The sequence below is a fragment of the Bos javanicus genome, chromosome 21 (assembly GCF_032452875.1).
Source record: "Bos javanicus breed banteng chromosome 21, ARS-OSU_banteng_1.0, whole genome shotgun sequence".
NCBI lineage: Eukaryota > Metazoa > Chordata > Mammalia > Artiodactyla > Bovidae > Bos > Bos javanicus.
Window position 1 is genome coordinate 58,777,747 of NC_083888.1, and position 22,730 is coordinate 58,800,476.

A 22,730-nucleotide genomic window follows, 5' to 3' on the forward strand; every position below is an offset into this window, starting at 1 on the left:
GTACAACATGATCTTGGGGAGGAAGACTCAGCATCATAAAAATGTCAGTTCTTTCCATGTTAAATTAGAAATTTAATGGGAACTCAATACAATCATCAGTAGGATATTGTAACTGAACAAGCTGATTCTATAATTCATTTGAAAGAAATAAGCAAGCAAGAACAGTCAGTAAGATTCTGAAACAATAGAAAATATTAAGAAAAAAGAAAATATTGGGAGAGGACTAACATATTAAAACATATTATATAACTCATTAATAAATTATGAAATTGTAATTTATTAATTATAAACACAAATAAAACCAAATCCTGCAAGAATAGACTGATCATTGGAGCTAAATAGAATAATTCCAAACCCATAATGGAATTCAGACCACAATGAAGAAGGCATTTCAAATCAGTGGGAAAAATGTGGATTAGTCAGTAGAACTGAGACAACAAAGTTGTTATCTGGAAATACAAGTTGGATCATAATTCTGGCCGTAATCATTGAATCTGTTCACAAATATTCCAGTTCTTTCTCTGACCATGTGATTTGCTTTGACCAATGAAATGTGAGCATAATGTGTTCCTTCCAAGGAGCCAGGGCATGAGCCACCACACCTCTATGTTCCTAGCACAGAGACCAACAATGTTCCCTGTCAGCCTGGATCCCAGAGACCCCAGCTAACCCAAGTGAACATGTAATAGGAGTAGGAAATTGACCTTTGTTGTTTTCAGTGATGAGGCTTCTGGTTGTTACTGCAGCATACACGAGATTATCCTAACTGTTGCATTCACAGCATATACCAGGATGAATTTCATAGAAATGAAAGATTTAAATGTAAAAAGTGAAACCCAAAAAGTACTAGAAGAAATCATGAAAGAACTTAAAACCTTGGAGAAGGGAATGGCTTTGTAACTAAGCAATAAAACCTCAAAACTGTTTTTAAAAGATTAATAATTTTAGATACATATAAAATTTTTAAAGTCTCTGCATGACAAAAACTACCATAATCAGAGTCAAAATAAAAAGGAAAAAAACTAGGGGAAACACACACAATTTATATCATGGAAAGAAGACTAATTTCATTTTTATCTAAAGAGGTCTTATAAATCAATATGAAAAAGACTAATGACCCAATGTAACAGTTGACAAAAAAATTATAATTGTTCATAATAAAACAGATGAACTTGACTCTTAAACTTATAAAAATAGTCTTCAGATTAAGAGAAATGCAAATTAAAACTACAAATGAGAAACTCTGCTTCATCTGTTAGACTGGGCAAAGACCAAAGTGGATGCTGAGACTTCCCTTGTGGTCCAGTGGCTAAGATGCGTGGCTCCCAATGCAGGGGGCCTGGGTTCAATCCCCGATCAGGGAACTAAGATCCCGAATGCTGCAACTAAGACCTGGCACAGTCAAGAAAGGGAAAAAATAGTTGATGCGGTACTGATGACAGTGTAGGAAATTGTGAAATAGTGATAGGGACTCATATATTCTTATAGCAAATTTAAATTTAAACAGCCTCTCTGGATAGATATCTGATGATAACTCTGAAAATTATTGAGTACATATGCCTGCAATCCGGGAGACCCAGGTTTGACTCCTGGGCTGGGAAGATCCTCTGGAGGAGGGCACGACAACCCACTCCAGTATTTTTGCCTGGAGAATTCCACGAACACAGGAACCTGGAGAGCTACAGTTCACAGGGTCACAGAGAATCAGACATGACTGAGTGAATTTATACATACCTTTTAACCCAGCAATCCATTTTTCGGAATTTATTCTATAGGCATACTTAAAATGATGATAAATATATAAAACGAATTTCGTTGCAGCTTCATTGAAATTGCAAAAAGGAAAGAAAAAGAAAAGGAAGCAACCTAAGAACACCATCAATAAGCAACAGTTTGCGTAAGTAACAGTCCATGCATATAATGCATGGAATTCCATGCATATAATGGAATCTAATGCAGACAAAAGAACGAACACACTCGTCGTGACTCTGAACTGATAGGGAAAGATCACCAAAATACTGCTGCTGCTGCTATGTCGCTTCAGTCGTGTCCGACTCTGTGCGACCCTATAGACGGCAGCCCACCAGGCTCCCCCGTCCCTGGGATTCTCCAGGCAAGCACACTGGAGTGGGTTGCCATTTCCTTCTCCAATGCATGAAAGTAAAAAGTGAAAAATACTGCTAAGTACATTAAAAAAGCAAGGTACATGACAGTAAACTACACTGCCGTTTGTATATGAGCAAAACATTTCTGGATAAAAAACATTCAATTTGTTAAAAACATTCTTGCCTCTGGAAAGGGGACATTGGTGTCTGGGGAAGGTTTGGAGGCAGATTTAACTGTATTCCTTTAATTCATTTTGAATTTTGAGTGATGTCAAAATTATCTCTTCAAAAAGCAACTTTAAATAATGTGGAGAACAAAAGCTCTCTGAGTGTAACTAGTTACAGTGTAACTGGAATTGGCCAGCATGAGACCACAACTAGGACCCATCAAACAATGAAATTAAGTGTTTATATGTTTCCAAGTATTGGAAACAATTATGTAACCCTAGATGGGTTTGAAATTTCATACCAGGAAGGTTCAAGGCAATTGACCATAATTTCCCACTGCACGGGGTTTTCTATATTTCAGAACTGGAAGCCATGTCTTCAGAAAAGCTAAAGCCAAATCTTTTTTAAAAGGTCGACTCTAATTCCACTTCAGCTGAGAGATTTTCTTCCTTAACTAAAGCCATCAAATTGCTCCAGAGTACCAGATGTATTTTTATCTTCTTATCTTAGAAGAAAGCTCCCATGGAGATTGTACTCACAGCTTCCTTATCAACAGAGGCCACGAAAGGCCTTTGCCCAAATAGAGTATTTCCTATCCAACCAAACCACTAATTTCAGGTGAGATACTGACCTGGATTACCTGGGCAGAGGGGTGAGGATACATCAGAGATCTTTGATGCTTCAATAGGAGGACAAAATGGGGCCTCCTACCCAGTGTTCCACCCCAACTCTACATTGCCCACTCTAAGGACATTGTACATAGAGTTAGCCTGAGAAGAAGTGTTAGATCAGAAAGACCTAGATTTGAATCCAGGCTTCATTGGGCTTCCCTCATAGCTCAGTTGGTGAAGAATCCGCCTGCAGTGCAGGAGACCCCGGTTCAATTCCTGGGTCAGGAAGATCTGCTGGAGAAGGGATAGGCTACCCACTCCAGTATTCTGGCCTGGAGAATTCCATGGACTATACAGTCCTTGAGTTGAAAAGAGTCGGACAACACAGCGAATTTCACTTTCATTGAGAGTTTTACGCAGAATCCCTCACATTAGGAAACCATCTGAATGTGGCAAGAGGCTCAGATGACAACAACTGATTCATATTTGAATGGATATTGGAGAATCAAGCAGCATGACCATGACAATAAGGATCCTGACAATGAGCATCCCCAAAGCACCACTAGGGCAGAAGAACTGAGGGCTGCCTACAATTTAATAGGGCTTGCCTATTGGCTCAGATGGTATATCTGCCTGCAATGGAGGAGACCTGGGTTCAATCCCTGGATGGGAAGATCCCCTGGAGAAGGGAATGGCAACACACATTAGAAATGAATTTCCAATCAATTGGATGGAGACTCAGAGCTATAGGAATTTACTTTTTTTTTTTTTTAAAGAAAGGCTACAACATATCTCATATGCCTAAACTGGTGGGATAAGATAATTATCTACTATTATTTTTGTTATCACTATTAGGTTAGTGGGGGCTTCCTGGTGGCTCAGATGATAACGAATCACCTGCAATGTGGGAGACCTGGGTTTGATCCCTGAGTTGGGAAAATCCCCTGGAGGAGGGCATGGCAAGCCACTCCAGTGTTCTTGCCTGGAGAATCCCCATGGACAGAAGAACCTGGCAGCTACAGTCCACAGGGTCCCAAGAGTTGGACACAGCTGTGCGACTGAATGCATTAAGTTAATATTTTGCAGGAGATGCTGCTTTTCTTGTGTCCCAACCTGTTGGCTCATGTAAGTATGTGTCCACGGGCAGGGGAGCTTTCTCAGGCATTGTCTCACTCCCTCAACCTGAACCTACTTGTTCAAGAGCAGCTGTCTCTGTCTGCAGCTCCTCTGCTCAGACTCTGCCTTCTGTTTTCTGCCCAGATCCTTTGGATCAAAATGACACTTGTGCTCAGTTACAGGTCCCCTCTTGGCTCCCAGACACTGTCCCTTTAGCTCCACACTCTGCTCCCATCTAGGTTAGTCCCACCCACGCCGGTATCTGGAAGTTTTAGCAGCCATAGATGACCAAGACTGTCCAGAGGAATCATCTAACTTGCCCACTCTGAACACCCAAATCTCGACTAAATTAATCACATTAGGTGAGTTCTGTACATTTTGAAAGCTTCTTTAACTGGAATTCTGTGTGCACGCATGCTCAGTCACTTCAGTTGTGTCCGACTCTTGGAGACCTCATGGACTGTAGCCCTCCAGGCTCCTCTGTCCGTGGGATTTGTTGAGGCAGTTCGAAATGTTGGAAAAGAATTTCCAGACACAGAGCATTTCAGACAGGAGTGAGTTGATTAAGAACAAAGAGCAGAGACAATGAAGGCACTGATAAAGGGCCTCATGGTAGACCAGGAGGTCTCCCAACTTTTATAGGAAGTGTTGTGAATTAAGAGCCAATTTTTATAGCCACAAGACAAAAAGCAATTCCTGCTGGAAGGTTGGTGTTAAGTGATTGGTTAGGGCTCTATACGGTGTTTACTGGAGCAGACATCTTTGCCTAATTTGGGGTCAGGAAACTTGTTAGTGATGATCAGGGGCTTTTGGCAACAGTTACAAAGGGTCTCAGTAAGCTTTGGAGGTGATGTTGGTTCAGAGCTCTGCTTCTGTGGCTGTGGTGTCAGGCCTTGAACCTGTGACCTGGTGCAGGACTCAACAAGATTTTCCCAGCAAGAATACTGGAGTGGGTTGCAAGCCCTCCTCCAGGGGATCTTCCTGAGCCAGGGATCAAACTGAGGTCTCCTGCATCTTCTGCACTGCAGATGGATTCTTCACTGCTGAGCCACCAGGGAAGCCTAGAACTCTTGTATATAAGAAAAAGAAAAGTTCACTGAGAGTCATTGATTCCATGTCTTGGAATAAGAAGTGTACTAAGTTAATTTAAGACAAGTATAAGCATTGTGGATATTGTCTGGGGTTTCTCATGGTGCTTCTAGCTCCTCAGCATCAAGGAAGCAATGAGAACTTTTAACCATGAGGGCAAAGAACAATCTCCGTTATGGCTGACATGCATCCTTTTTCTCTTTCCTCTGGACCCTGAACTGCACATCTGCTGTGTGGCTTGATTTCTCATCCTTGTCCATTTGCCCTTAGATGCCATCTCAACGGGATCTCCTATTACCAAGTTCTCACCAACTGCACTTGGAGATACTCAAATTCCTTTCAAGTAGAATGTTACCAGAAGCTCCATCTCTCTCTCATGGGTCTTAAAATTCTGGTTGATGCTGTAATTGTGTTGATGCCACTCAACACATACATTACACTGGGCACCTTTTTCTTGCCTCTTTTTAAACTCTGGAGATGACTTTGTCTGCTTGTTGGTTTCTTTGACTCATATCTGGTTTGGACAGATGGTCTCAATTTCTTTCCATCTTTTGGACCATGGCTTAAAGGGTTTCAGTGAGTGCTAAATGAGACCACATAATGACCATGTCTCACATACTGCCTGGCACATAATAGCTGCCATAAACTATAGCTATAATTATTATTGTTGTTGTCTCATGTTTATGCCACTCTTCATGACCTAGCATACAAGAGTTGCCTCTGCAAATAAACTTCAGTGATTTCCAAGAAAGGACCCCCAGTTTATTACCATCTCCTTCTGCTCCTCTAAAGTAGAGTAAAAATTTCGAATGACTTCCGAAAACAAATGATGTGACATTTTTATCCTAAACAGTTATGGAAAGCTGCCTACTTTGTTGAGGCAGTACCTTGGTGTGCACGCAAAGTCTATTTTCAAGTTCTTCTTTGTTGCTGGGTCTTGACATTCAGCCAGCAGAGAAACGCCACAGGAAGTGGAACAATAAATAAAAAGTTGCAGAGCCAAGGAGAAAACATTCTGTGCTGATGGTAATCAGATTGTTAATGGAATTCTCGAGCCCAATGGGGAAGCAAGCTGACTCAGAGGTCCTCTGGGACTCAGAACCGTCTGCCCAAGAAGCCTTGATCGTGGAGACTCTCTGGGTAGCCCTATTCTCAAGGCATCCACTATGGCTCACCTCCTCCTGTGCTTCAGGACCCATGACCTCGTCCTGCCCCTTGAATCCCAGTTCCCTCACCACCATGATATAGCTCCTCACCCACACCCAGGTCTTTAGAGGTCATCCCTGAGGCTGGCTAACATCCAGACAGAGAAATCCATTTATGGATTCAGTTCAGTTCAGTCACTCAGTTGTGACCCCATGGACTGCAGCATGCCAGGCCTCCCTGTCCATCACCAACTTCTGGAGGCTACTCAGACTCATGTCCATCACATGCCATCCAACCATCTCATCCTCTGTCGTCCCCTTCTCCTCCTGCCTTCAATCTTTCCCAGCATCACGGACTTTTCCAATGAGCCTGTTCTTTGCATCAGGTGGCCAAAGTATTGGAGTTTCAGCTTCAGCATCAGTCCTTCCAGTGAATACTCAGGACTGATTTCCTTTAGGATTGACTGGTTGGATCTCCTTCAAGGAGATTCATGGATTGACACAAATCAATTCCCTGAGCCTAAGCTATGCTGATCCAAGGCCACAGGTGAGGGGGGGTCCCTAGTGGATGGTACATGCATTTTTTCCAAGCAGGTTCAGAATCCCCAAAGCCTGAGTAAACCATGTTTTTTCCACCCTCAAATCAGGAAATTGCAAAATAGCTTGTAAGTATTAAACCATATTGTGTTGGAAATACAATACATGACATTTATTGAAAAGAATAAAATGTTATAAGATTAGATTAAAGCCTATGAAACAGCCATCTTGGGTGGATAAAAGCAATTGCATATTAGCAATTTCAAATGGTTCAATCCGATAACTGTAGATAATATTCACTGAGCATGCATCACACACTGCACATCGTCCTCTGTGCTTAACAAGTGCACATCCTGTGAGTGAGGGCTGTTGTTGATCTCAGAGGGAGAGCAGTGATCTTAGTTCACTGCCCAGGAACTAAACCTGGGCACACCAGGTTTAAACTTTGTGTGCACACCAAGGTACTACCTCAACAAAGAAGGCAGTTTTCCATAAATTTTTAGGATAAAAAATGTCACACCATTTGCTTTTGGAAGTCATTTGACACTTTTTACTCTACTTTAGAGGAGCGGAAGGAGATGGTAATACACCGGGGGTCTTTTCTTAGAAATCACTGAAACACATTTGCAGAGGCAGCTCTTGTGTGCTAGATAATGAACGTGAACTTGAGCAAATTCCAGGAGATAGCATGGGCCGGGGAGGCCTGGCATGCTGTAGTCCACGGGGTCGCAGAGTCGGACATAGCTGGGCAACTGAACAATAATAATAGCAACCTGGATGGAAACCAAGAGACCTAGTCACTAGGCCACCAGGGACTAGAGGCTAGAAGCAAAGTGGCCCTGGCCCTTGCCCCTGTTTGAAAGCAAGAATGTTTCAAGGAGGCAAAAATCTGTAAGAGCAGGTGCAAAGTTTGTTATTAAAGACACAGCATAATGTATGGGAGTGAAGCGTGTGTTGTTGCTCAGTCGTGTCTGACTCTTTGTGATCCCATGGACTGTAGCCTGCCAGGCTCCTCTGTCCATGGAATTCTCTAGGCAAGAATACTGGAGTGGGTTGCCATTTCCTTCTCTAATTGAACTCAGAAACCAGACAGAAACACACACCTGGAGAAGAATGTGGGCGTCCTGAGTGAGGGAGAGTGCAATCACTTGTATAGGACAGTCCTTCCGGGTCTTTGTTTATCTTTGGCCAATTATCTTGTATCTTTCTTCACACCTGACTGGTCCATGGATCCTCCCCAAGATGCATATCCAGCTGTTTGCTAAGATGGGTCCCACCACAGAGGTCAGTCGGTGAATGTACACACTTATTATGTGGTGGGGCCTCCTCCCTTTGGGGCTCCCTCCCTTTTTGACCCCCCAAAAGCCTTCCTGCACATTTGCAGACAGAGAAGTCTTCCCTAACCTCAGGAGTGGGTACCTTATCTCTTTGCTTTAGCAGAGCTCAGCCTTTACCACTAGCTTTGTCTGTCCTTGGAGTGTCTGGGTGAGAACAAAGCTTGAATTTTACTCCACTTGACAAATACCAGGTGTCCAGCCCAGGGGCCACTGTGTCCTACCTCATTGTCTTTGTTTTACAGATGAGGAAACTGAGTCTCAGGGAGGTAAAGTAACTAGTCCAAAATCAGGCAGCTGGTAATGTGTTCTGTTGGGTTTAGACAATACGCTGAATTCTGCTTCTCAGTGAATGCCTACATTTCCAGGCATCTTTTCCTCTACCCTGTTTTTCATAAATACAATTTCATTTATTTATTTGGTTGCACTGGATCTTTGTTGCTGCACAAGGGCTTCTCTAGTTGTGGCAAGTGGGGCTACTCTTCACTGTGGTTCAAGCGCTTCTTGTTGCAATGACTTCTCTTGAGCAGTAAGGGCTCTAGGGTGGGCGGGCCTCAGTAGTTTTGGTTCTTGGGCTCTAGAGGGTGGGCTCAGCAGTTGTGGCATGTGGACCTCCTGGGCCTGTGGAATCTTCCCAGACCAGGGATCAAACCCATGGAGCCTGCATTGGCTGATTCTCAACCACTGGACCATGAGGGAAGTCCTCCTCTACCCTTTGAGAATAGCTCTGTTCCCACAGCTGCCCCCTAGCTTTGGTCATGACCAATAACTGACTGCAGTTCACATGATGCTCTCAGAACATCTGCCTCTCGCCCTGGACCACTAGCTTCTGTGTTTAGAGCACACTCACTCTAAGCATTCCATTCCAATACCTTTTCAGACTATTAAATTATCCAATCCCTGACTACCAATTTCCCCCCTTCTTCAGACTCTCTCTTGTGTTCATTTCCCTCTTCAACCAGCTGAGAGTCTGTATCCATTTTCAACTATTCACTAGCATTTCTCCCTAATTCTCTTTCCCCCTTCACCCCTCAAAGTATGCAAACCTCCACATATGCTGATACCTGCATCACTTTTCAGAGAAGATGCTGATTCTGAGGATCCCCAGTGCCACAGATCCAATCAACAAGCAAGAGATTTAGTTCTGTTGCCAGGCTCCAAGAGAGACCAGCTCAGACATTCTGGAGAGATTGCCACACAAGCACTGAAATCAAATCAGAAGTTTCTAGTATTCTACAAAGAAAACAGAGAAGAAACTAATGAAATATTTCTTCCATCTTATTCTGAAAAAGATCAAAGGTGTAGAAAAGTTAAAAGAATGAAAGAAAGAAAGTGAAGTTGCTCAGTCATGTCTGACTCTTTGTGACTCCATGGAGCAGCCTACCAGACTTCTCTGTCCATGGGATTTTCCAGGCAGAACAATTAAAAACAATATACCCTCATTTTGAAATGTATAGAAATATCGAATCACCATGTTGGGAAATAGGAATTAACCATGGTGTAGGTCAATTATACTCAAAAACAATCATTCATAGAAAAAGAGAGCAGATTTGTGGTTACATGGGGTGGGCCGGGGCAGGGTGGTGTGGCGCAGAATTGGAGGAAGGTGGTCAAAAGATATAAACTTCCAGTTTTAAGATCAGTCAAGTACTAGGGTCATAATGTACAGCATGGGAAAGATAATTAGCATTCTATGATATACATTATATATGAAAGTTAAGAGAGTTCTCATCACAACGGAAAAGTATTTTTTCTGTTGCTTTACTTTTATATATATATGATATAATGAAAGAAAGTGAAAGTCACTCAGTCATGTCTGACTCTTTGTGACCCAATGGACTATACAGTCCATGGAATTCTCCAGGTCAGAATACTGGAGTGGGTAGACTTTCCCTTCTCCAGGGGATCTTCCCAACCCAGGGATTGAACCCAGGTCTCCTGCATTGCAGGTGGACTCTTTACCAACTGAGCCACAAATAGATGTTATTAAATTCATTGTGATCATCATTTTACAATGTATGCAACTCAAATCATTATGCTATACATCTTGAACTTAACCAGTGCTGTATGTTAATTGTATCTCAATAAAACTGGAAGAAAAAGAAAAGAACCAGATTCACTGCTCCTAGTTTTATTAGTCCTTAATTTTGCCACATTTGCACACCCCCATGTGTGTGTTCAGTTCAGTTCAGTTCAGTCCCTCAGTCGTGTCTGACTCTTTGCGATCCCATGAATCGCAGCACACCAGGCCTCCCTGTCCATCACCAACTCCCGGAGTTCACCCAGACTCACATCCATCTAGTCAGTGATGCCATCCAGCCATGTCATCCTCTGTCGTCCCCTTCTCCTCCTGCCCCCAATCCCTCCCAGCATCAGAGTCTTTTCCGATGAGTCAACTCTTCACATGACGTGGCCAAAGTACTGGAGTTTCACCTTTAGCATCATTCCTTCCAAAGAAATCCCAGGGCTGATTTCCTTCAGAATGGACTGGTTGGATCTCCTTGCAGTCCAAGGGACTCTCAAGAGTCTTCTCCAACACCACAGTTCAAAAGCATCAATTCTTGGGCGCTCAGCCTTCTTCACAGTCCAACTCTCACATCCATACACGACCACAGGAAAAACCATAGCCTTGACTAGATGAGCCTTTGTTGGCAAAGTAATGTCTCTGCTTTTGAATATGCTATCTAGGTTGGTCATAACTTTCCTTCCAAGGAGTAAGCGTCTTTTAATTTCATGGCTGCAGTCCCCATCTGCAGTGATTTTGGAGCCCAGAAAAATAAAGTCTGACACTGTTTCCACTGTTTCCCCATCTATTTACCATGAAGTGATGAGACACATACTTGTTGCCAATCCATTTGAAAGTAAGTTGCAGACATTGACATACATACACGCAGACATACACGTCTATGCTTATACACACTCCTAAGTGCGGTGATGGCACCCCACTCCAGTACTCTTGCCTGGAAAATCCCATGGGCGAAGGAGCCTGGTGGGCTGCAGTCCATGGGGTCCCGAAGAGTCGGACATGACTGAGCGACTTCACTTGCACGCGTTGGAGAAGGAAATGGCAACCCACTCCAGTGTTCTTGCATGGAGAATCCCAGGGACGGGGGAGCCTGGTTGGCTGCCGCCTATGGGGTCGCACAGAGTTGGACACGACTGAAGTGACTTAGCAGCAGCAGCAAGTGGGTGCACACACACATGAATGTATTAAAGAATACCAGGCAGCATCTCTGACTCTCAGAGCTGGTGCTCAGCACAATCCTCAACGCCCACTTTCATGACTAACACCATTCTGGCCACAGGAAAACAGAAATGTGTCTTCCTGTCTCTTGTCCCCTGTCATCAAAACAAAGGGTAAGAGTGTCCAGATGCTGGGAAGGCTTGTGGGTTGTGTCCCTGTTGATTTTGGAGACAGACCCGGTTTCTGCCTGTGGGGAGGGTTTGAGTCCTTAAGGAAGAAGACAGACAGATATACTGACTCAGATAGTAAAAATGCAATATTCTTGCATGCGATGTATCATTTTTTTTAGAAGTACAACTCTCCATTTTCCTGCCTTATTTATGTTACCATATGTGTTTCTGGAGGTACTCACAAATTGGCACAGAATTCCCAAATAGTTGCTAATGAAAGGTGAGGAACATTTTTCAATATTAAATAATTATATACTCTACATTTTTGTAATATAAGTCTAGACAAAACACACACAGAGCGGGAGATGGATTTTTCGCTTTGCTATTTATACCAAAATCGCAAGTGGCTGTATATTGATTTAAATATTTAATAAGCTATGCTGCTGCTGCTGCTAAGTCGCTTCAGTTGTGTCCGACTCTGTGCGACCCCATAGACAACAGCCCACCAGGCTCCTCCGACCCTGGGATTCTCCAGGCAAGAACACTGGAGTGGGTTTCCCTTTCCTTCTCCAATTCATGAAAGTGAAAAGTGAAAAGTGAAAATGCGGTCACTCAGTCGTGTCCGACTCTTAGCGACCCCACGGACTGCAGCCTACCAGGCTCCTCCATCCATGGGATTTTCCAGGCAAGAGTACTGGAGTGGGGTGCCATTGCCTTCTCCATAATAAGCTATAACTAGATTTAAAAATAAATAATTATTCTTTATTTTTGAAATTCTTATTTAAAGTTTATATTAATTTAAATTGTATTTTGCCACCTAATGAAAGGCAATTTTAAATATGCTAGAAGACAAAATTATGATTTGAAAACATGGTTTTTATTTTTCTGGGCACTACATTTGTCATTTACACTTTAATGAAAGTATGTTCACAGTTTGTAAACTTTGAATTCATGACATTTCTATTGTTTAATGCTTTAGCTCATTATGGCCAATAGAAATGTTGTGTAATAATCCTGGTTATAGCATAATAATTAGTGATTTTGCTGAAGTAAAAGAATAAATGAAGGAATAAAACTATTTTAAAAATAAATATATAGCAATTTGGGGTGAATGGGCAATATGCGATTTTCCCACTACTACTGCTGCCAGGAATGGGGTGTGCAGAGTCACGTCCAACCGCGGGAAGCTGGGTTCCTTGGCCTGGTTTACACCTGCACCTGCTCCTCCGCCAGGTGAGACCACAGTTTCTTAAGAATTGAGTCCACATCTTATTCTTCTTTGATTCTGCCATGTCTGGCATGTGGCTGTTTGTCAACGACTCAATAAAATAGAATTAGATGAACTGATTTAAAAAAAGAAATATATATATATATATAGCAATTTAAAGATTTTGTGTTTATATATTGTATCACAACAGTTAAATGCTGATGGTCCATTATCAAAACATCCTGACATGTGATAAAATAAGTTATATATAAATTATATATATTATAAATATATACCTTATATTATATATTATAATAATATAAAATATATATTAATATATATTATATATTATAATTTTATGATTAAAAGTTGGCAAAATAATTAAGAGAAAGCTGAATTTATATATATAATATATATAAAATTATACATATACATATATATTTATAATATAATGATATACTATATATATTGACATATAGAATATAATGTACATATGATTATAACATATCCTACATTATATATATCATATATAATATTTTATTATATATTATATTAATATTATATTAACATATTATATTATAGAGAAATATATTGTATGATATATGATGTTAAATATGATATATTATATTATAATATATAATGTATAATATAGAGAATATATTATATATAAATATATTATTATATTATATTATTAATAATTATATATTATATATTATATATTATGTTAATATATAATATATAATATATATTATCAAATGTTATATATTATATTATGAATATATTATATTATAATCAATTATATTATTAATAAATATATAAAGATATTATATGTAATGTATGATGTTAAATATGATATATTATATATAATATTATAGTATATTATATTACATAATTATATAATATATATTTTTATATTACATATTACATATATTATATACATTATACATTATATATTATTTTATTATATAATTATTAATATTATATATAATATATTATAATGTGTTATATATATTTTATACATTATATCTATAATATATATTATTTACATATGATATATATTATATATATTTATAAAATAATATATTTAATATATATATTATATTATGTTATATTAATATATAATATATATTATATATGTTATATTATAATATAGTATACAGTTAAAATTATAATAAATATATTATAATTATATAATATAATGTAATATAATATAGTATAATATATTATTATATTATAATATATAATATAATGTATTGTTATAATTATAATATCAGTTCAGTTCAGTTCAGTTCAGTCGCTCAGTCATGTCTGACTCTGCAACTCCATGAATCTCAGCACGCCAGGCCTCCCTGTCCATCACCAACTCCCAGAGTTCACTCAGACTCACGTCCATCGAGTCAGTGATGCCATCCAGCCATCTCATCCTCTGTCGTCCCCTTCTCCTCTTGCCCCCAATCCCTCCCAGCATCAGAGTCTTTTCCAATGAGTCAGCTCTTTGCATGAGGTGGCCAAAGTACTGGAGTTTCAGTTTTAGCATCATTCCTTCCAAAGAAATCCCAGGGCTGATCTCCTTCAAAATGGACTAGTTGGATCTCCTTGCAGTCCAAGAGACTCTCAAGAGTCTTCTCCAACACCACAGTTCAAAAGCATCAATTCTTGGGCGCTCAGCCTTCTTCACAGTCCAATTCTCACATCCATACATGACCACAGGAAAAACCATAGCCTTGACTAGATGGACCTTTGTTGGCAAAGTAATGTCTCTGCTTTTGAATATGCTATCTAGGTTGGTCATAACTTTCCTTCCAAGGAGTAAGCGTCTTTTAATTTCATGGCTGCAGTCACCATCTGCAGTGATTTTGGAGCCCCCACAAAATAAAGTCTGACACTGTTTCCCCATCTATTTGCCATGAAGTGATGGGGTTAGATGCCATGATCTTCATTTTCTGAATGTTGAGTTTTAAGCCAACTTTTTCACTCTCCTCTTTCACCTTCATCAAGAGGCTTTTTAGTTCCTCTTCACTTTCTGCCATCAGGGTGGTGTCATCTGCATATCTGAGGTTATTGATATTTCTCCTGGCAATCTTGATTCCAGCTTGTGCTTCTTCCAGCCCAGCATTTCTCATGATGTACTCTGCATATAAGTTAAATAAGCAGGGTGACAATATACAGCCTTGACTTACTCCTTTCCTGATTTGGAACCAGTCTGTTGTTCCATGTCCAGTTCTAACTGTTGCTTCCTGACCTGCATACAGATTTCTCAGGAGGCAGGTCAGGTGGTCTGGTATTCCCATCTCTTTCAGAATTTTCCACAGTTTATTGTGATCCACACAATCAAAGGCTTTGGCATAGTCAATAAAGCAAAAATAGATGTTTTTCTGGAACTCTCTTGCTTTTTCCGTGATCCAGCGGATGTTGGCAATTTGGTCTCTGGTTCCTCTGCCTTTTCTTAACCCATGTATGATTTAATGGTTGGTGGTTCAGACGGTTAAGCGTCTGTCTACAATGTGGGAGACCCAGATTCGATCCCTGGGTCGGGAAGTTCCCTGGAGAAGGAAATGGCAATCCACTCCAGTACTATTGCCTGGAAAATCCCATGGACAGAGGAGCCTGGTAGTCTACAGTCTATGGGGTCACAAAGAGACGGACACAACTGAGCGATCTTCTTTACAGTTTGGTTTACAACTTTTTAATGCTTAGGCACATGCTGTGTGGACTTCTAGTTATACTCTGATCCCAGGGCCTTTATTTATAGTCTCACTCTAGGTTCTGTGAATGTCACGACAGACCTTTACACACAGACCTTGACACACATGCACTTATCTCATTTATATAAAGTGAACTGATAGTCACTCAGTTGTGTCTGACTTGGCGATCCTGTGGGTATAGTCCATGGAATTTTCTAGGCCAGAATACTGGAGTGGGTTGCCCTTCCCTTCTCCAGGGGATCTTCCCAACCCAAGGATCGAACCCAGGTCTCCCACAATGCAGGTGGATTCTTTACCAGCTGAGCCAGGAGGGTAACCCAGTTTATATTATAAAAGTTGTGAATAAAAGAACAAATGAACATTAGCAAGCCAAAATTCAAATTAGTTGTAACAATGTTCTCTGTGACTTTGTAGAGAAACTTGCAAGGCAAAGTGGTTTAATAATTAATAAACTACTAATTTAATGTAACACATTTATGAAACCAAGCAGTCCTAACAGATACTATGAAGGCAGTTGATAAAATTTAATATTTATTCTCAATTTCAGTTTCTGCAACATTTGGGAAAACTAGGAAGAGTCGAACATCTAAATTCATCTCACATTTGATGGTCAAGTATCCCAGATGTTGCCATTAAATTGGGACAAGAAAAGAAGGTCAGGGGTATTTTTATTAGTTCACATTGTTCTTTAATTTCCACCCAATGCAATTCTGAATGAAGTAGAAATAAAGAGATATAATTTCTGGAGGAAGAGATGAAATCAAGTTATTTTTAGATCGTCTGATATATCAAGAAAACCCAAGGGAATCATCTGAAAAGCTATTACAAAGAAGTGAGAGTTCAATAATATAGCCAAATCTATGATAAAAATGCCAAAGTTAATAACTTTTTTAATATACCAGCAATAACAGATGAGGGGACATAAAGAGAAAAAGAGACTCCCTCTACAGTAATAATAAAAAACATAAAATCTCTAAGAACGACTCTAAAAAGATAATGGAAGAATCTCCATGAAGAAAAATATGAAGCTTTGCTGAGGGCCATAAAAGAAGACTTAAGAAAATCAAGAGAACATGTCTCTGAATAAGAAGACAAGATGGGGAAAAGATGCCAATTTATCCCAAATTAAATAAAGATTTAATGCCATAATAGTCAAATCAACAGGAACTTTTCATAATTTGACAGTAGTAGACATAAAATGACTCTTTTAAAAAGTTAGAGTAGCAGATAGAATTCATTCAAACAAAAGGGAAACACATTCATTAAGCTCCCAGTTATTAAAAAGTATTATCTATCTACATTAATTAAAAAAATGTGTACTGGTGTGATTACAGATCCATCCGAGGAAAAACAAAAGCCCATTTGTTTCTTTAGCTCCTTAATGATCTTGTCCCAACACTCTTCCCCAATTCCAGTTGCTTCTAACCTGTGAAACCCATTCTCAGCACTAATTCAGCAAAAGTACAATCTACATATGTCTCCAAGATGCTCCTTGATTTGTAATTTTTTATTGTAAAAGCTATATATTTGGAAAATGTAAAACTATTCAACTTTATATGGCACACATGTAGGCTAAAAACTCCTCCCCAGTGTAACCCATGGTAAGCGTGACACTAAAGTGGGGGGAAAGATGCATTTTTCAGCCAATGTTGTTAGGATGATGTGGCAAGTATGCTGACAAAGTGCTCGTGGGGTTCTCAAAGCAAGACTACTGAAGTGGCTTGCCATTCCCTTCTCCAGGCTTTTGATGAAAGTGAAAGAGGAGAGTGAAAAAGCTGGCTTAAAACTCAACATTCAAAAGCTAAGATTATGGCATCCAGTCCCATCACTTCATGGCAAATAGATGGGGAAGCAATGGAAATAATGACAGACTTTATTTTCTTGGGTTCCAAAATCACTGCAGATGGTGACTTCATCCATGAAATTAAAAGACGCTTGCTCCTTGGAAGAAAAGCTATGACAAACCTTGACAACATATTGAAAAGCAAAGACATTACTTAGTCAACAAAGGTCTGTCTAGTCAAAGCTATGGTTTTTCCAGTGGTCATGTATGGATGTGAGTTGGACCTTGAAGAAGGCAAGCACCAAAGAATTGATGCTTTTGAACTGCGGTGTTGGAGAAGACTCGAGAGTCCCTAGGACTGCAAGGAGTCCAACCAGTCAATTCTAAAGGAAATCAGTCCTGAATATTCATTGGAAGGACTGATGCTGATGCTGAAGTTGAAGCTTAAGCTCCAATGCTTTGGCTGCCTGATGCAAAGAACTGACTCATTGGAAAAGACCCTGATGCTGAGAAAGGTTAAAGGCAGGACAGGGGTACAACAGAGGATGAGATGGTTGGATGGCATCACTGACTCGATGGACATGAGTTTGAGCAAGTTCCAGAAGTTGGTGATGGACAGAGAGGCCTGGCGTGCTGCAGTCCATGGGGTCGCAAAGAGTCAGACACGACTGAGCAACTGAACTGAAATGATACTGACAAAATTATCTGGGACTGCTTCTTCATTCTCTATGTAAATATACTTCAAATGAAGCAACAATTTAAATGAAAAAAAATGAAATTTAAAAAAATGTATTGAAGTAAATATAGGAAAAATTTGTTTGTATTTATGGAATATACCTCTATGTGTACGTGTGTGTTTTCTCATAGGCATGACCCTAATCCAAATGCCGTAAAAGGAAATTTGATGGATTTGAGTGTGTAAAACTTCTACACTCCATATGACAAAGGGACCCTGAAATGTCAGCTGGCTGAACTCCATCCCAAGGAGATGGAGAACCAATAAGGAGGCCTCTCATTCATGGCTTTTGCAAAGCGGTTGGCTTCCTGGCTGTAGGACCTATGTCGTTAAGTTTTTGAAGACATCGACCTTGCGCTCTGCATGCCGCAGGGTTAAGCATTACGCCGAAAGACATGCAACTTTCTTTTCACACTCAAGGAGAACACACTCAAGACCTCACTATGGTGGGACACATCTTATTTTTTAAAAAAACAAATCCCTTCTCCTTGTTATTAGCAGTTTTGAATGTTCAATTTTGCCCCACCATGGGATCAAAGGTACTGAAGCAAATGACTGCAAGTAGAAAAGTAGAGGTCAGCAATCAAATATTGGCAGTTTTTCCATTTTCATCGTACATGAATTTCCAATAGAAGTACAGGGACATAGAGCAGTAATGCAGGTCAGGATGTTTCAGCAAAAGAGTTTCAACAGTTCAACTTATTGTAAATAAACCTGTTAAAATTTTCTGGACAACCCAGAATTTTAATTGAAAACACAGAAAAGGACAAGTGTTTTTTTTTCCCCCTGATAGCAAACAAGTGGTGTTTGTATGTTTGTACTGTTTTTATCATGGAGAAAATTCCATCTTTTCCTATTTCTGAGTTGACCTGCACGCTGCAAATTTTAATACTGTCTTCTGTGCTATTCCTATAATTTTGCTATTAAAATACATTAAACAACTTTTTAAAAGAAAGTGGATCTATGACTACTCATAAAAAATAATAATTGCTGCATGAAAAGAAAGATGCAGAGCAGTGTGTGTAATGTGCTTCCATATTTTTAAATACACGTAGTATCTTTAAAGAGATAACATGGACTTCCTTGTCTGTCCAGTGGTTGAGACTCTGCACTTCCACTGAAGGGACCGCAGGTTCAATCCCTGGTCAAGGAACTGAGATAGATTTGCTCATGCCGCTGCATACAATTAAAAAAAATTTTTTTTAATAAAAATATATCCAAAAAAACTGACAATAATTGTTAAAATAATGACTCTGAGTGAGGAGCTGGGAGAAAGTTCAGGGGAGGAGAGCGGTTGAAATGTACTTGACGGTGACGTGCCTGTTCGTGTCAGCTGGGGCCTGTTGAACTGCTTACTGCGTATTAACTACTCAAATAAATACATCTGAAAGGTCTTTCCACTCTGAGATAAAATAAATAATCATGTCTATTTCCTTGTGGCCTTTTACATTTTTTCACTTGTTTTTATATTTAGGTCTCCAATTCAGCCCAGATTTATCTTGGGAGCTAGTACAAGAGCTTGCTTTTCCAGCTCTGTGCCCTGAGGTGCTATGGAGTTACAGCCTGGGGGCAGGCAGGGTGGGCTTCAGGCAGGATGGAAGGAGAAGGGGCCGCTCAGTCTCACCTTCATCTGGATTATAAATCAGGACCCCACCTCGATGTTGCGGTGTGCTTGCACGCGGGGAGAGGTGCTGTTAGCAGTTGGAAATAAAGGTCTGGAATGCAGAAGAGGGGTCAAGCCTGGCAGTGCAGTACAGTAATTTCAGAGAAAAAAGATGTCACATTCTTGTAGTCATGTTATCTGAGGAAGCAGAAAGAGAAAGAAGGAAAGAAAGGAAGGAAGATGGAGGAAGAGAGGAAGAAAGAAAAAAGTCTAAACCATCAAATTTAAATTTTTTTATCTAATCATTTTTTTATTGAAGTATAGTTAATTTACAATGCTGTGTTAGCTTCAGGTGTAGAGCAAAGTGATTCAGATATACAGATATAGATTCTTTTTCAGATTCTCTTCCATCATCAATTCCAATCATCTCTTCCAACATCAATTACAAGATGTTGATTGCGGTTCCCTGTGCTATACACTGGGTCCTTGTTGGTTATCTATTTCATATATAGTAGAATATATCTGTTAATCCCATACTCCTAATTTATCCCTCCCCTTACCCATTTGGTAACCATAAATTGCTTTCTATGTCTATGAGTCTATTTCTGTTTTGTAAATAAATTCAATTGTATCATTTTTTTAGATCCCACATAAAAGCAATTATCATAAACTGTCAAATTTTTAAGATCTGACTTAGTCTTAAGGACAAACAAAAGGGAAAGGGTCACAAACCGCCCAAGGTAAGAGAAACCCAAGTAAGATGATAGGTGTTGCAAGTGGGCATCAGAGGGCAAACACACTGAAACCATACTCACAGAAAACTAGTCAATCTAATCATACTAGGACCACAGCCTTGTCTAACTCAATGAAACTAAGCCATGCCCGTGGGGCAACCCAAGACGGGCGGGTCATGGTGGAGAGATTTGACAGAATGTGGTCCACTGGAGAAGGGAATGGCAAACCACTTCAGTATTCTTGCCTTGAGAACCCCATGAACAGTATAAAAAGGCAAAATGATAGGATACTGAAAGAGAAACTCCCCAGGTCAGTAGGTGCCCAATATGCTACTGGAGATCAGTGGAGAAATAACTCCAGAAAGAATGAAGGGATGGAGCCAAAGCAAAAACAATACCCAGCTGTGGATGTGACTGGTGATAGAAGCAAGGTCCGATGCTGTAAAGAGCAATATTGCATAGGAACCTGGAATGTCAGGTCCATGAAGAATGTCGCCATTCTAGGAATCAGCGAACTGAAATGGACTGGAATGGGTGAATTTAACTCAGATGACCATTATATCTACTACTGTGGGCAGGAATCCCAAAGAAGAAATGGAGTGACCATCATGGTCAACAGAAGAGTCTGAAATGCAATACTTGGATGCAATCTCAAAAATGACAGAATGATCTCTGTTCATTTCCAAGGCAAACCATTCAATATCACAGTAATCCAAGTCTATGCCCCAACCAGTAACGCTGAAGAAGCTGAAGTTGAATGGTTCTATGAAGACCTACAAGACCTTTTAGAACTAACACCCAAAAAAGATGTCCTTTTCATTATAGGGGACTGGAATGCAGAAGTAGGAAGTCAAGAAACACCTGGAATAACAGGCAAATTTGGCCTTGGAATACAGAATGAAGCAGGGAAAAGACTAATAGAGTTTTGCCAAGAAAATGCACTGGTCATAACAAACACCCTCTTCCAACAACACAAGAGAAGACTCTATACATGGACATCACCAGATGGTCAACACCGAAATCAGATTGATTATATTCTTTGCAGCCAAAGATGGAGAAGCTCTACACAGTCAGCAAAAACAAGACCAGGAGCTGACTGTGGCTCAGACCATGAACTCCTTATTGCCAAATTCAGACTTAAATTGAAGAAAGTAGGGAAAACCACTAGACCATTCAGGTATCACCTAAATCAAATCCTTTATGATTATACAGTGGAAGTGAGAAATAGATTTAAGGGCCTAGATCTGATAGATAGAGTGCCTGATGAACTATGGAATGAGGTTTGTGACATTGTACAGGAGACAGGGATCAAGACCATTCCCATAAAAAAGAAATGCAAAAAAGCAAAATGGCTGTCTGGGGAGGCCTTATAAATAGCTGTGAAAAGAAGAGAAGCGAAAAGCAAAGGAGAAAAGGAAAGATATAAACATCTGAATGCAGAGTTCCAAAGAATATCAAGAAGAGATAAGAGCCTTCTTCAGCGATCAATGCAAAGAAATAGAGAAAAACAACAGAATGGGTAAGACTAAGTATTTCTTCAAGAAAATCAGAGATACCAAAGGAACATTTCATGCAAAGATGAGCTCGATAAAAGACAGAAATGGTATGGACCTAATATAAGCAGAAGATATTAAGAAAAGAAGAACTGTACAAATTAAGAACACAGAAGAACTGTACAAAAAAGATCTTCACAACCCAGATAATCACGATGGTGTGATCACTGACCTAGAGCCAGACATCCTGGAATGGGAAGTCAAGTGGGCCTTAGGAAGCATCACTATGAACAAAGCTAGTGGAGGTGATGGAATTCCAGTTGAGCTATTCCAAATCCTGAAAGATGATGCTATGAAAGTGCTGCACTCAATATGCCAGCAAATTTGGAAAACTCAGCAGTGGCCACAGGACTGGGAAAGGTCAGTTTTCATTCCAATCCCAAAGAAAGGCAATGCCAAAGAATGCTCAAACTACCGCACAATTGCACTCATCTCACACTCTAGTGAAGTAATGCTCAAAATTCTCCAAGCCAGGCTTCAGCAATATGTGAACCGTGAACTTCCTGATGTTCAAGCTGGTTTTAGAAAAGGCAGAGGAACCAAAGATCAAATTGCCAACATCCGCTGGATCATGGAAAAAGCAAGAGAGTTCCAGAAAAACATCTATTTCTGCTTTATTGACTATGCCAAAGCCTTTGACTGTGTGGATCATAATAAACTGTGGAAAATTCTGAAAGAGATGGGAATACCAGACCACCTGATCTGCCTCTTGAGAAATCTGTATGCAGGTCAGGAAGCAACAGTTAGAACTGGACATGGAACAACAGACTGGTTCCAAATAGGAAAAGGAGTTCGTCAAGGCTGTATATTGTCACCCTGTTTATTTAACTTCTATGCAGAGTACATCATGAGCAACGCTGGACTGGAAGAAACACAAACTGGAATCAAGATTGCCGGGAGAAATATCAATAACCTCAGATATGTAGATGACACCACCCTTATGGCAGAGA